Source organism: Ascaphus truei, chromosome 4 (assembly GCF_040206685.1).
Source record: "Ascaphus truei isolate aAscTru1 chromosome 4, aAscTru1.hap1, whole genome shotgun sequence".
Taxonomy (NCBI): domain Eukaryota; kingdom Metazoa; phylum Chordata; class Amphibia; order Anura; family Ascaphidae; genus Ascaphus; species Ascaphus truei.
The window spans coordinates 3,334,540-3,350,545 of NC_134486.1; the positions used below are offsets into that span (position 1 = coordinate 3,334,540).

At 45.3% G+C, this 16,006-nt stretch overlaps 1 protein-coding gene across 5 annotated transcripts in view; it reads left to right on the forward strand.

The window, feature by feature from the left end:
- LOC142492494 (multifunctional protein CAD-like) overlaps positions 1-16,006 on the forward strand; it is a 204,035-nt gene that overhangs the window by 103,992 nt on the left and 84,037 nt on the right. The window lies entirely within an intron of this gene.

Below are 16,006 nucleotides of genomic sequence, written 5' to 3' on the forward strand. Positions count from 1 at the left end.
GTTTGAACTGGGACGAGACTTAGATATGATAAAATATAATTTATTCCTTGATAAAGGTAAACACAGAAACATTTACAAATAACAGCAAAGTATAGAAACTTACTTAAAAGATGAAAATAATGAACACAGTCCCATCTGGACTGGCAGTTTCATACAGCAATCAGCCCAAGACATTGCATGGCATTTCTTCTCAGCAATCAAGATGGTAATCATTCAGATGATATCAGGAAACCATCTCAGCAAACGAAGACAAAGACTTTGCATGAAGACTAACAAAGGATATATGGGGAACAGCAGTTTATAAACCTTTTGTCCCTCTATCTGTAACATTAAGTACCTGTGATTGGTTTTCAATTATCTCCAGCCAATCTTTGATTGGGGAACACATTTTAGGACAGGCCCCCCTGCTAGCTGGCACAGGCGCAGTAGAACTCTGGGTTCTCATTTCTGTAGCCCCCCATAGCCAAATGGAATGCCAGCCAGTTTGCCCATCTGGATCTCTAGCAAGATAACCTTTGTTGGAAGGTGGTAACTGGGACACTTGGAGACTGCTCTGGTTTGAGCCTCCTCCGCCTTTAAATCATCAGGGAGGGTGACAAAACCCTTTGCACAATACTTAAATCCTAGACATCGGGGCGCCTCTAGGGCCATCTGTTATCCTGGTAGGCAAAGGAATTTCTCTGAGTCTTGGTCCATACCTTGGGACACAGTATTAAACATAAAACATAAACGTATTAAAATATCCGGTTCTATTGGGTCTAGCAGAACCAAACTTCCCAGTTCTCATTGCCAGAACTGGGACACCATATGGTCCAAAAAGCGACTTGCTATGACCTACGGAAGAGCTATAATCATTAAAGGACTATTAACCCTTGTGCTCCCGGATGGATTCTAGTGTGTGTGTGATGCAGACACTAATTAACCCAGACATTACAATGGGACAGGGGAACATACATTTACATGTCATAACAAGGGTTAAATCACATTTCTGGACCTCAGTCCAGTTAACCCCTTGTCTCCCTGGTGCGGTCAGGGGTGGCCAAATGGGGTGCAACCCCTTTAATACCAGGCCACCCCCTTTCTCCCTCTACACACCCCTCCTCCCTCCACACACCCCCTCCTCCCTCCAAACACCCCTTCCTCCACACCCCCCTCTTCCTCCACACCACTCCCCCTCCTTTCTCCACACCCCCTTGTCACGGGAGACGCACTTAATAACACATTTATGTTTTGTGGATCCCAATTGAGCAGAACAGGTTGAGCAAAATAAACTGAGATTTATTCTCTTGATAGGCAAACACACGACAACTGCATAATACACTTAATAATTACACTTACGGGTATAGGAACAGGGGGTAATGTCAAGAAAGGTGCAAAGCACCAGAAGATTGTCTTTTAAAATGTAGTCCTTTTGCAAGGGCACATATTGCCAGCCCCAATCCTTCTGTCAATGTGCAAAGTCTTTTCTGGTCCGTTGGGGTTAATCAAATGTGAAAGCGTAGAAATAAAATCAATGAGTCAAGGGTTCAAAAGTAACAACATGAGTTTATCAGCACCATGGTTCAATTTGAGAGAAAAGAATTAAAAAAAGAACTCAGGCCTCTGCCAACATATTGCTTGGTATCACATTTTTATACATTTCAAAAATGAGTAATACGCCCTTTAAGGGGACTGGCTTAGAGATAAAAACTATATGATGACCTATACAAAAAGACATATTGATACCTAAATATGCTGCATACGCTATATTCTTATCCTATAATTTACCATAATGTGGGCCTCTTGACCTGCTGACTTTAAGGTTTAACCCTGTGTGTTACTGTATCTGTCAGATAACAGAACCTAAGGTCAGCAGAAATATCTAAGGCAGGAAAAACCTCTTACGATTGCATTTTCAATTTATTACATGACTCGTAGGAATTACACAAGGGCGGGTTACATCTCGAAGCGATACTCTGCAGAATCAAACATTCACACATCATACACAAATATACGTACATTCAAACACTCAAAATTGCTACTGCGCCAAGATGGAGGTGATGATAGTCTGTCTTCATATAGCCTGAGCCACACACATTATCTCAATTTTCACAGTCCTCTCTTTTTATTCTTAAAACATAGTCTTTTAAGGATAATTCAGATAAAACTCCAGAAGCGTTGCACTGGTCTGGAGGGCCCAAATTTGCATGACTTTGATAGTTCTGGAAACTCACAGAGCTGCTGGCTATCATATCCGCCTCATATACAGCTTCATCTGTATTCCATTGAGGAGGACTGACTTTTCCTTCTGAGATTGCATCTTTTGTGGAGTCGTCTGTGATCAGTGGCATGGCCTGGGTAGAGGGTGTTACACACCTTTGCAGTATGGATTTACTGCACATGACACAGTCATACAAAACAATCAGAACTGCAAACACACAGACAAATTCATTCATCAGTTTCGCTTCTAGGAAACCAACCAATTTGGTAATTCCTAACAGACCCCACCTCTCATCTCCTCCTTTCCTTAATCTCTCCTTTTTCTCTGCGATCTTCTCTAGCTCATGCTCAATCTTACCACTTTGATCTCTAATAAAAACACAACATTGCTCTTTAAAGAGGGCACATACGCTAAAATATAGTCCAGAGCCATTCTATTCTGTAGGGCCATTAATCTAATCTGTACCTGTTCTTAAGTAAATTAATGGATAAAATTAAGGCCATATCCTCCCTATACATTTTTAGTTCAGGGCTATAAATACATTTTTACACAAATTTCATTAGTTGGTGGAGGCACCTGACCCATAAATTGATTGTTGTTCCCAGTGTAAAATCCACCTACAGGAACCTCATTTACCAGTGGAATTCGGTTTAAAAGTTTAGAAACGTTCCCTGTAAACAAATTCAAATTAACATTTCATTTTTTAAATTCGGCATTAGTGTAAGGTATCCCTACTCAAGGGGTTAAATGTAATTCTCTCTTACGTCATTGGGGGCCACTAGAGTATGGCAGGGATTCATTGTATATATTCCCTTGTGACCCATTAACCTGTGTAGCATTGTGCGAGATTGTATGATTGTCTGCAAAATGATGTGACCTTACAAAACAATAAACATTACAAATATTTCAAAACTGATCATCCCTTGTTATCATCTGGATGGCGGAGGCTGATCTTGCCTAGCGGGGCATACATCTTAAAAACACACTCTAAAGCATAAAAAAATAATATTGAGTCCTGAAAAAACAAATTGTTTGTTTAAGACCGGGCCTTGCCTGAAGTCTTAATTCCTCGGTGGTTAAATGTTCTAGGATTATTGTGCCTAGATACACGAACTGTTGGTCAAAAACACTGGCTTGATGATTCTTTGTCTTTGTTAGCTGTTTACGGTGGTGCCGGCACTTTTTTCTTGCGATGATGCTGCTTTGTTTTCTCCTTGGTAGACTGTATAAGCTGCACCTAAGTTTGGAGAGACTTAAACATTTCATTAATAAAAGCACAAGGAGAGCGCTTTTAGCCACTATAATTTAGTATCGGCACAATTTTTTTTGTTTTTCACCACTGTCTTGGCATCCGCATATAAAATAAACACAAAAACACTTTGCTCACCAACTACAAAAGAAAGAAATCAACGGCGCATAGGGAAGTATCGTAAGAGAACACTGATAAGTGACAAGAGGTTATCACTAAAAGTCCCTAAAGCTTGCACTCATTGTAAACTGTAATATATACATAAAGTACCAGTTAAATAACTAATACCACCAATACCAAATTATTCCAGACCAAATGGGAAATATCCACATAAACTTAACTATAACACAACTAAAACGTATACAACTTTTTTACAAGCTAAAAACTGACGAAATGCATAAAATGACAACTAATAAACCATAAATAAGAGAGTCCCCATGTGAATGAAACGGACAGTATACGGTAAACAAAAATGCTAGTATGAACACGAGTGTAAAGCCCTATCAGAACATGAGGGGCCAGTGTCCATAATATACTAACAATGCTAATTAGCTTCACCACAAAACACTGCAGAGTAGCAGCTTATCACATTAATACTTAGTTCCCAAACAGGCTCAAAATAAAGCTATCCAATAGTTATGCTGGAAAATGTAAAGAGGAGGGGTATATCCCTCTCTACATGAATATTCATGAAGTAACATGTTGCTATGTGTAGCAATGAGTAGACAGCACCAAAACACAATACAATATGAATGGAGTCATATCGGCAAGAAATGTTCAAGGATAAATAACAAAACAACACACACAAGGTAATGTTGCAATTAACAAAATAGGCAGAGTCCGCATATAGACAGGTGTGTTATGGAAAATCATATAAATTATCCTCTCTTTTGTTCATATGCAAATCCTATGACGTGAACAATATACGACATAAAGAATGATGGTATTTAAAACATCAGCAGCTTGAGATTTAAATATATATATATATCATGAATTTGACAATAGCTACTGCTTAAAAAATAAAATCTGGATTGCCTACAGTTGCATTCTTTAAAATGAGAGGCTATAGATCAGGGTTCAAATTGAGACACCTTTTAGAGGGAGAGGAGAGGTAATGGTTAAAAGTTATAAAAATACATCACATATACAGTTAACTTTATAGGAAAAATTATTTCATATCTGACTTTATGCTTACTCGTTTATATCGTATGCTTTGTGAAGTACTGAGTATAATTTTGACACTATTCAAATATGGAAATACATGTTAAATATTATTGTATTGTTAATGAAACAATTATAACAAATAGAATTAAAAACATAAAACAAATAGAATTGAAATGTGTTTACTGGTTTCTGCGTAGAGGTAATTTGGATACTGCATGTGGGGATTATAACCCCTTCTTGTAATAATTCTTCCATGATAGGGGCTATGCCATCTAAAGCATTTCTGCTGAGTGGGTATTGGCCAATTCTGGGGAGGGCAGGGTTGGGAAATAATTTAACCCGTTCTGGTGCAACAGACCAGACGTACCCAGTACTGTTGTTGGGAGATGCCCATAAACTATGAGGTATTTATCCTAAAATAGATACAAAAAACAGAAAGCACAATAAATAAGCATAATTTCACACTTCTCTGATACAGAGCAAAATGAACTTTACAAAAAATAAGATAAACCCAAAACAGACCTGTTTGATCCTGCAAACTCGGTTCAAAAATAAATAAATTACAATATCATTCTCTTTCCTCATACTATAACTAAGCTGCTTTTAAACATTTTTTTTTTTTTTTTTAAATTTCAGCTTCTAGTTGACTTTTCATGTCTGGAACGTGATCTTTGTACATTCCTTAAGCTGGAGGAGGGGGGCCAGCCCGCTTGGCTGTTTTTAACCTTCCCTCTTTTAAATGACTGCTGTTCAAAAATCAGACGAGCAGTGTATTTAAGAAAACAAACCGTTAGTTTCCTATTATAAGTTTGAACAGAGAAACCTTGATAACTAAAAAACAAAAACTAAAATCACCTCTCCAACGTTTCCTATAAAACAAAAATCTTATTGTTTTATTTACTACTAATTCCTTATCTTTCTTACACACACCCACACATTCTCTGCGTTTATCTTCCATCAACATTCATTCTACTTTCTACGGGCAATTAACAAAACTGCAACATACAATGCTTCCTAGGTTTATTTTAAATGCTACCGTCATGCCTTGTAAATGGCAGCAGGCTTAATACACTTTGACACAAGGGCTAAACTTAAATGACCCTTTTACAAGAGATACTGTATATAAGTATTGCACTGTGTATTTTTGTCATATTGGAAGTAGCTTTTTGCATTTTAGTTTTTTGTATAGGTTTATTTTAACCCTTATTATTATTTCATTCAAAATCATTATGATCTGTTATTTGTATTATTTGTTATCTTTATGATTAGTACTACACGTGACAATGTGAAGCGCTATGTACACTAATGGTGCTATATGAATAAAGACATACATACATACATACATTAACTATCATAGTGACACACAAACACTTCACTCCATGACATGTATATTATTATGCCCTCAAACTAGTTTCTATGAGCTTTCTAAGACAAAAACAAACAAAAAACATTTAAAGAGGATGTCCCCTTTTTCTTTTCTATGCAGTATTAATGCATTAATTCCTAAAAAACTACTTTAACATTCTTAAATTGAAGACATTTCTTCATAGGTTAATAATTAACTTCCATGTCTCACAGACATGCAAGTCCTGTGACCTTTCAGTGAAAAATGGTGAGGGAAGGGGGATGAGGAAAAAGGGGGTCCACTAATGCTGCAGCTATTTTCAAAACAGAGCCTGATATGTTTCACTTTCCTTCTTATTTAATATACTCTGCACCACTAAATATCCATTTTTAAAACATTTTATTGCCATAATGTCCACACACAATTTCAAGGGACGTACCCATCGCCGGCGACTGCTGAGAACGTAGGTTTCCCCATAATTCTCCTGTATTACACCGATCAACGTTAGCTGACCATGTACCTTACACCGATCAACGTTAGCTGACCATGTACCGTATTATACCTTCTGAGCCCTGAATTGGCCTGCCATTTAGCATAGGGTATAATCTGACCTATCCCCGATCAACGTTAGTCAATTCGGTACCAATAAGGTGCCCCACCACTTGGTATAATATAAGTAGAATATAGAGTTAAGGACCAGTGGTATTAAAAAATAGTCACCTGCTGTTCCTTAACAATAGTTCTCTCCCCAAGTTTAGGAAACTTATCACCTTATTAACTATTGCACCTTCTGAGCCCTCACTTGGCCCTGCCATTTAGCATAATGTGTAACCTGAGTTTATGGCAATAATATAAAACAACAATAACAATACCTGATCAGTATAATATTGATAAACTCACGTGATACAGGGTGTCCCGTCACTCAGGTAGGTTGCCCATAAAGAGCAAACTGTCTACAAATTACTCAAACAATTAATCTAACGGCTTTTTTTGTTAAAAAGGATAAAGCCATACCTTATTCCAAGTGTGCACGTTTGAGTAATGTAGGCAGCTGCTCCGTCTGGGGTCTCCTGGTCCCGAGGTGTTGGGTCCCTATTCAGCAAGCGCCATCTGTGAAAGCGTAGAAATAAAATCAATGGGTCAAGGGTTCAAAAGTAACAACGTGAGTTTATCAGCCCCATGGTACAAGCGAGAGAGAATTCAAAAATGAACTCATGCCTCTGCCAACATATTGCTTGGTATCACATTTTTATACATTTCAAAAATGAGTAATACGCCCTTTAAGGGGGCTGGCTTAGAGATAAAAACTATATTTTGGCCTATACAAAAAGACATATTGCTACCTAAATATGCTGCATACGCTATATTCTTATCCTATAATTTACCATAATGTGGGCCTCCTGACCTGCTGACTTTAAGGTTTAGACCTGTGTGTTACTGTATCTGTCAGGTAACAGAACTTAAGGTCAGCAGAAATATCTAAGGCAGGAAAAACCTCTTACGATTGCATTTTCAATTTATTACATTGTCACGGTAGCTTATGACAAGGTATAATGAACACCAAATATCTGGGTTGAACTGAACGAGGCTTAGATATAATAAAATATAATTTATTCCTTAAATAAGGTGAACACAGCAATATAGTCAATTAACAGACAAGAAGGTAACACTTACTTAGGGTTGGGGAATGGAGAAGTATCCGCTAGCAATTCTCCATCAATCCAGTGACATTCCAGGTGGAATCAGAAGCACAACTAAAAACTGTAGGGTTGACACAGTTTATATACCTGTGTAACCCTATCCTTAACATTGAATACAGACTATTGGTGAACAATTATCTGTATCCAATCCCTAACGTGGAGACACAGACTAACCCATGCCCTCCAGCTAATTAGCTCATGTGTACTGGGACTCTATGGATAGCCCCATAATTAAATCAGGGGCAACGATCAGTTTACTAAATTAAGTACTTACAAACTACTCCAGTTTGATGATTCTCCGCCCTCAGGTAACAATTAGACTGGCAGAGTTTGTTGATTAATACTTAATCTCTAGACTTTGGGTAAACAATCAAGGCAGTTAACTTTTTGATCACCGTGCTTAGGCTACTCAGCCGGCTGCCCTTCATGACCTATTAGCCTAGCAGATGGCGTCTGCATTTTCAGAACAGATCCAAAATAAAATACATATACACTTTAATATCTACACATTAATAAGTGCCATTCTGGTGGGCTCAGTGGGTCGACCTTTGCCAGTTTTTAATGCCTACAGTGACTCCACATATTGGCCAAATATCAACTCTCTGCGACCTCCAGAACTAGGAATACAGAAATGCACTTTAAAACATTAAAATACAGGCTTATAATGAAACATGGGAACAGGGGAACATACATTTTCAAGGTATAACAAGGTGCAAACCTCATCCCTGGACCGCAGTCCAGTTAACCCCTTGTCTCTGGTGAGGTCAGGGGATGGCCATATGGCGTGCAACCCCTTTAATACCGGGCTACCCCCTTTCTCCCTCTACATACATGACTCGTAGGAATTACACAAGGTCGGGTTACATCTAGAAGCGATACACAGCAGAATCAAACATTCACAGATCATACTCAAATATACGTACATTCAAACACTCAAAATGGCTACTGCGCCAAGATGGAGGTGATGATAGTCTGTCTTCATATAGCCTGAGCCACACACATTATCTCAATCTTCACACAAATAACCCCCAGCATTCACAGTGTCCTAACGCAGAGGTTTGTCCTTGGTTCCGATGTAATAAGACTCTTTGCGTTCCAGGAATGTGCTGCTGCTCTTCTCCGCTCACATGGTAGAATGAAAAACGAAAGACAATGGGGAATAGCCTGGGTGGGATGTATATAGGATTTGGAAGCCTATCGCCAACATACCCACCCAATCCCCCTCGTGGGAAAGTAATCATTCCCCAATCACCTACTTGCCCATAGTTTGGAGAGTGGGCACTAGGGATTTCCTGTGCACACAGAGCATGTGCGACAACGCCACCTTGCTACTTGGCATAGGTGCACTCCCCTCTGTACCTGGCCCCTCTCAGGCTGGAAGGGGAAAACTCAGGGTGAGAGCTAGCACAAATGGTCACAAGGATTTCCTATTTAGCATCCATCTGGCCAATTCACACACCCCTTACTCTGGGTCTTTTGATATGCAACTTCCAGAGCGACTTACAGGCGTGGGCCCAGCAGGCTAGCTTTGAAGCTTGCATAGACAAGTGACCCAGCTCATAGGTGTCAAAACATTTGGTTCTTGTTTGCATAACATTTGTTCCGTAATGCATTTCAAAGGCAGGCAGAAACAATAGCATCCTGCCTGTACATTTTAAAACTACAACAGAAAGGCACTTCATCAAAAATATATGTTTCACTTATGACAAAGTTATATTTTTAATATGGGTGTTCTTGAGGGGTTACTCTGAGGCTGCACACCAAAAATCAGGGTGCTGGCTCACTCCGTTCCTAAATTAGCAGTCTTAATGGAACGGCCCTGTCACGGGAGACGCACTTAATAACACATTTATATTTTTTGGATCCCAATTGAGCAGAACATGTTGAGCAAAATAAACTGAGATTTATTCCCTTGATAGGCAAACACACGACAACTGCAGAATACACTTAATAATTACACTTACTGGTATAGGAACAGGGGATAATGTCCAGAAAGGTGCAAAGCACCAGAAGATTGTAGTCCTTTTGCAAGTAGTGCAAAGTCTTTTCTGGTTCTTTGGGGTTTGTTCTAGAATCCCAAGGCTAACGAAATCCTGTTCCTTGTTGCGATGTTTTTAACCCCTTGCGTTCTGGAATCGTAGCCGCTGTACTTAGATCTTATCCGCTTGAAGAAATCAGGTAACAGCAATAACAACAGCAGCTTAGGAATGAGGGTTACAGGTCTCTTTAAGGATAAGGGCCTGTGGAGGGTTACATTAGCCTCATCCCATTGTCAAGGAATTATCTTCCTCCTATCAGAACCTGCCATGTCACGTGGGCAAATCATACAGCCAGCCCAGGTAACTCTGAGCATGCTCAGTAAGCAGATTGGTAGCACTGCTGAGTTAAAAGGGGCCACTCATTTCTGGGGACGCAATGTCTGGCGTTTGGTCCCAAGGTGTGAAATATCCAGGATGAGTAACAGGATCTGCTACTCAGAAACATCCTGATTAAGTGACACTGTACGACTCTGGGGTCTTTCATCCCCTACACGCATTGGCATCTCCCCAACAGGGATGCATAACATTTGGTCCTTAATGCATTACAAAGGCAGGCAGAAACAATAGCATCCTGCCGGTACATATAAACCTGCACCAGAAAGGCACTTTATCAAAAATATATGTTTCCCTTATGACAAAGTTATATTTTTAATATGTGTGTGCTTTGGGGGTTACACTGAGGCTGCACACCAAAAATCCGGGTGCTGGCTCACTCCATTTCTAAATTAGCAGTCTTAATGGAACGGCCCCTGTTATTCAGCATTGCAGGTAGGGACAAGCCTGCAAAAAGGGGACAACAATGCATAGAGGGGAGAATGGTACATGGGAACAACATATGAAATTAACCCCTTCATCCCCAATACGAAATAGGGGTAACCAGCTGAGCACACTGCCTTTATTAATGCGCTGATTACCCCCATTTTTGCCACACCCCTCCCCCTCCTTTCTCCACACCCCCTCCCCCTCCTTTCTCCACACCCACTCCCCCTCCTTTCTCCACACCCACGCCATCTCCCCCTCCTTTCTCCACACCCCCTCCTTTCTCCACACCCCCTCCTTTCTCCACACCCCCTCCTTTCTCCACACCCCTCCCCCTCCTTTCTCCACACCCCCTCCCCCTTCTTTCTCCACACCCCCTCTCCCACCTTTCTCCACACCCCCTCCCCCTCCTTTCTCCACACCCCCTCCCCCTCCTTTCTCCACACTCCCTCCTTTCTCCATACCCGCTTGTCACGATGACGCACTTAACAACAAATTTATATTTTGTGGATCCCAATTGAGCAGAACAAGTTGAGCAAAATAAACTGAGATTTATTCCCTTGATAGGCAAACACACGACAACTGCAGAATACACTTAATAATTACACTTACTGGTATAGGAACAGGGGATAATATCCAGAAAGGTGCAAAGCACCACAAGATTGTCTTTTAAAATGTAGTCCTTTTGCAAGAGCATAAATTGCCAGCCCAATCCTTCTGTGAATGTGCAAAGTCTTTTCTGGTCCGTTGGGGTTAATCAGATAACCCCCAGCAATCAGAGTGTCCTAACGCAGAGTTTTGTCCTTGGTTCCGATGTAATAAGACTCTTTGCGTTCCAGGAATGTGCTGCTGCTCTTCTCTGCGCACATGATAGAATGAAAAACGAAAGACAATGGGGAATAGCCTGGGTGGGATGTATATAGGAATTGGAAGCCTATCGCCAACATACCCACCCAATCCCCCTCGTGGGAAAGTAATCATTCCCCAATCACCTTCTTGCCCACAGTTTCGAGAGTGGGCACTAGGGATTTCCTGTTCACACAGAGCATGTGCGACAACGCCATCTTGCTACTTAGCATAGGTGCACTCCCCTCTGTACCTGGCCCCTCTCAGGCTGGAAGGGGAAAACTCAGGGTGAGAGCTAGCACAAATGGTCACAAGGATTTCCTATTTAGCATCCATCTGGCCAATTCACACCCCCTTTACTCTGGGTCTTTTGATATGCAACTTTCAGAGACTCACAGGCGTGAGCCCAGCAGGCTAGCTTTGAAGCTTGCATAGGAAAGTGACCCAGCTCATAGGTGTCAAAACATTTGGTTCTTGTGTGCATTTTAATGACTTGAGAAAAAAAAAAACCTCATCCTGCTTGTCTCTTAAAACCTGTAGCAAAAATACACTTTATTGATCATACCTGGTCCCCTTATTTCACAATTATATTTTTCATATGTGTGTGCTTGGAATGTACTATACTGCAAGCACATACAATCCTGCAAAATGGGGACAACAAGGGACAGAGGGAAAAATAAGACATGTACAGTGCATGAAAAATTAACCCCTTCATCCCCAATACGAAATAGGGGTAACCAGCCGAGCACACTGCCTTTATTAATGCGCTGATTCCCCCCATTTTCTTCACACCCCTCCTCCCTCCTTCCACACCCCTCCCCCCTCCTTCCACACACCCCTCTCCCCCCTTCCTCATTCCCCCTCCTCCCATACCCTCCTCCTCCCAAACACATTTCCTCCCCCCCATGCGGGGGGCTGGGGGTGGGCCTGTGCCCGGTGGGGTCGGCCTGTGCCCGGTGGGGTCGGCCTGTGCCCGGTGGGGTCGGCCTGTGCCCGGTGGGGTCGGCCTGTGCCTCAATGCTCTGGGACTAGTACAATGTGGCCGGATCAGACATTTTTGGTCACACTGTAATTCTGGAGACTTTTACAGACATTTGGCAAACATTTGTACCGAGTGTTTGCGTTACCTCCTGCCCCTACTACATCTCCCCCCAACTTTCTCCTGTCCCTCCTACCCCTGCTACATCTCCCCCCAACTTTCTCCTGTCCCTCCTGCCCCTGCTACATCTCCCCCCAACTTTCTCCTCTTCCTCCTGCCCCTACTACATCTCCCCCCAACTTTCTCCTGTCCCTCCTACCCCTGCTACATCTCCCCCCAACTTTCTCCTGTCCCTCCTGCCCCTGCTACATCTCCCCCCAACTTTCTCCTCTTCCTCCTGCCCCTACTACATCTCCCCCCAACTTTCTCCTGTCCCTCCTACCCCTGCTACATCTCCCCCCAACTTTCTCCTGTCCCTCCTGCCCCTGCTACATCTCCCCCCAACTTTCTCCTCTTCCTCCTGCCCCTGCTACATCTCCCCCCAACTCTCTCCGTCCTGCCCCTGCTACATCTCCCCCCAACTCTCTCCTCTCCCTCCTGCCCCTGCTACATCTCCCCCAACTCTCTCCTCTCCCCCCAACTCTCTCCTCTCCCTCCTGCCCCTGCTACATCTCCCCCCAACTCTCTCCTCTCCCTCCTGCCCCTGCTACATCTCCCCCCAACTCTCTCCTCTACCTCCTGCCCCTGCTACATCTCCCCCCAACTCTCTCCTCTACCTCCTGCCCCTGCTACATCTCCCCTCAACTCTCTCCTCTACCTCCTGCCCCTGCTACATCTCCCCCCTAACTCTCTCCTCTCCCTCCTGCCCCTGCTACATCTCCCCCAACTCTCTCCTCTACCTCCTGCCCCTGCTACATCTCCCCCCAACTCTTTCCTCTACCTCCTGCCCCTGCTACATCTCCCCCCAACTCTCTCCTCTACCTCCTGCCCCTGCTACATCTCCCCTCAACTCTCTCCTCTCCCTCCTGCACCTGCTACATCTCCCCCAAACGCTCTCCTCTCCCTCCTGCCCCTGCTACATCTCCCCCCAACTCTCTCCTCTCCCTCCTGCCCCTGCTACATCTCCCCCAACTCTCTCCTCTCCCCCCAACTCTCTCCTCTCCCTCCTGCCCCTGCTACATCTCCCCCCAACTCTCTCCTCTCCCTCCTGCCCCTGCTACATCTCCCCCCAACTCTCTCCTCTACCTCCTGCCCCTGCTACATCTCCCCCCAACTCTCTCCTCTACCTCCTGCCCCTGCTACATCTCCCCTCAACTCTCTCCTCTACCTCCTGCCCCTGCTACATCTCCCCTCAACTCTCTCCTCTCCCCCTAACTCTCTCCTCTCCCTCCTGCCCCTGCTACATCTCCCCCAACTCTCTCCTCTCCCTCCTGCCCCTGCTACATCTCCCCTCAACTCTCTCCTCTACCTCCTGCCCCTGCTACATCTCCCCCCTAACTCTCTCCTCTCCCTCCTGCCCCTGCTACATCTCCCCCAACTCTCTCCTCTACCTCCTGCCCCTGCTACATCTCCCCCCAACTCTTTCCTCTACCTCCTGCCCCTGCTACATCTCCCCCCAACTCTCTCCTCTACCTCCGGCCCCTGCTACATCTCCCCTCAACTCTCTCCTCTCCCTCCTGCACCTGCTACATCTCCCCCAAACTCTCTCCTCTCCCTCCTGCCCCTGCTACATCTCCCCCAACTCTCTCCTCTACCTCCTGCCCCTGCTACATCTCCCCTCAACTCTCTCCTCTACCTCCTGCCCCTGCTACATCTCCCCTCAACTCTCTCCTCTCCCCCTAACTCTCTCCTCTCCCTCCTGCCCCTGCTACATCTCCCCCAACTCTCTCCTCTCCCTCCTGCCCCTGCTACATCTCCCCTCAACTCTCTCCTCTCCCCCTAACTCTCTCCTCTCCCTCCTGCCCCTGCTACATCTCCCCCAACTTTCTCCTCTACCTCCTGCCCCTGCTACATCTCCCCTCAACTCTCTCCTCTACCTCCTGCCCCTGCTACATCTCCCCCCAACTCTCTCCTCTCCCTCCTGCCCCTGCTACATCTCCCCTCAACTCTCTCCTCTCCCTCCTGCACCTGCTACATCTCCCCCAAACTCTCTCCTCTCCCTCCTGCCCCTGCTACATCTCCCCCCAACTCTCTCCTCTACCTCCTGCCCCTGCTACATCTCCCCTCAACTCTCTCCTCTACCTCCTGCCCCTGCTACATCTCCCCTCAACTCTCTCCTCTCCCCCTAACTCTCTCCTCTCCCTCCTGCCCTTGCTACATCTCCCCCAACTCTCTCCTCTCCCTCCTGCCCCTGCTACATCTCCCCTCAACTCTCTCCTCTCCCCCTAACTCTCTCCTCTCCCTCCTTCCCCTGCTACATCTCCCCCAACTTTCTCCTCTACCTCCTGCCCCTGCTACATCTCCCCTCAACTCTCTCCTCTCCCTCCTGCCCCTGCTACATCTCCCCCAACTCTCTCCTCTCCCTCCTGCCCCTGCTACATCTCCCCTCAACTCTCTCCTCTCCCCCTAACTCTCTCCTCTCCCTCCTGCCCCTGCTACATCTCCCCCAACTTTCTCCTCTACCTCCTGCCCCTGCTACATCTCCCCTCAACTCTCTCCTCTACCTCCTGCCCCTGCTACATCTCCCCTCAACTCTCTCCTCTCCCCCTAACTCTCTCCTCTCCCTCCTGCCCCTGCTACATCTCCCCCAACTCTCTCCTCTCCCTCCTGCCCCTACTACATCTCCCCTCAACTCTCTCCTCTCCCCCTAACTCTCTCCTCTCCCTCCTGCCCCTGCTACATCTCCCCCAACTTTCTCCTCTACCTCCTGCCCCTGCTACATCTCCCCTCAACTCTCTCCTCTACCTCCTGCCCCTGCTACATCTCCCCCCAACTCTCTCCTCTCCCTCCTGCCCCTGCTACATCTCCCCCCAACTCTCTCCTCTACCTCCTGCCCCTGCTACATCTCCCCCCAACTCTCTCCTCTCCCTCCTGCCCCTGCTACATCTCCCCTCAACTCTCTCCTCTACCTCCTGCCCCTGCTACATCTCCCCCCAACTCTCTCCTCTCCCTCCGAACCTGCTACATCTCCCCCCAACTCTCTCCTCTTCCTCCTGCCCCTGCTACATCTCCTCTCAACTCTCTCATCTACCTCCTGCCCCTGCTACATCTCCGCCCAACTCTCTCCTCTACCTCCTGCCCCTGCTACATCTCCCCCAACTTTCTCCTCTACCTCCTGCCCCTGCTACATCTGCCCCCAATTTTCTCCTGTCCCTCCTGCCCCTGCTACATCTCCCCCCAATTTTCTCCTGTCCCTCCTACCCCTGCTACATCTCCCCCCAACTTTCTCCTCTTCCTCCTGCCCCTGCTACATCTCCCCCCAACTCTCTCCTCTTCCTCCTGCCCCTGCTACATCTCCCCTCAACTCTCTCCTCTCCCTCCTACCCCTGCTACATCTCCCCCCAACTTTCTCCTCTACCTCCTGCCCCTGCTACATCTCCCCTCAACTCTCTCCTCTCCCTCCTGCCCCTGCTACATCTCCCCTCAACTCTCTCCTCTACCTCCTGCCCCTGCTACATCTCCCCCAACTCTCTCCTCTCCCTCCTGCCCCTGCTACATCTCCCCCCAACTCTCTCCTCTACCTCCTGCCCCTGCTACATCTCCCCCCAACTCTTTCCTCTACCTCC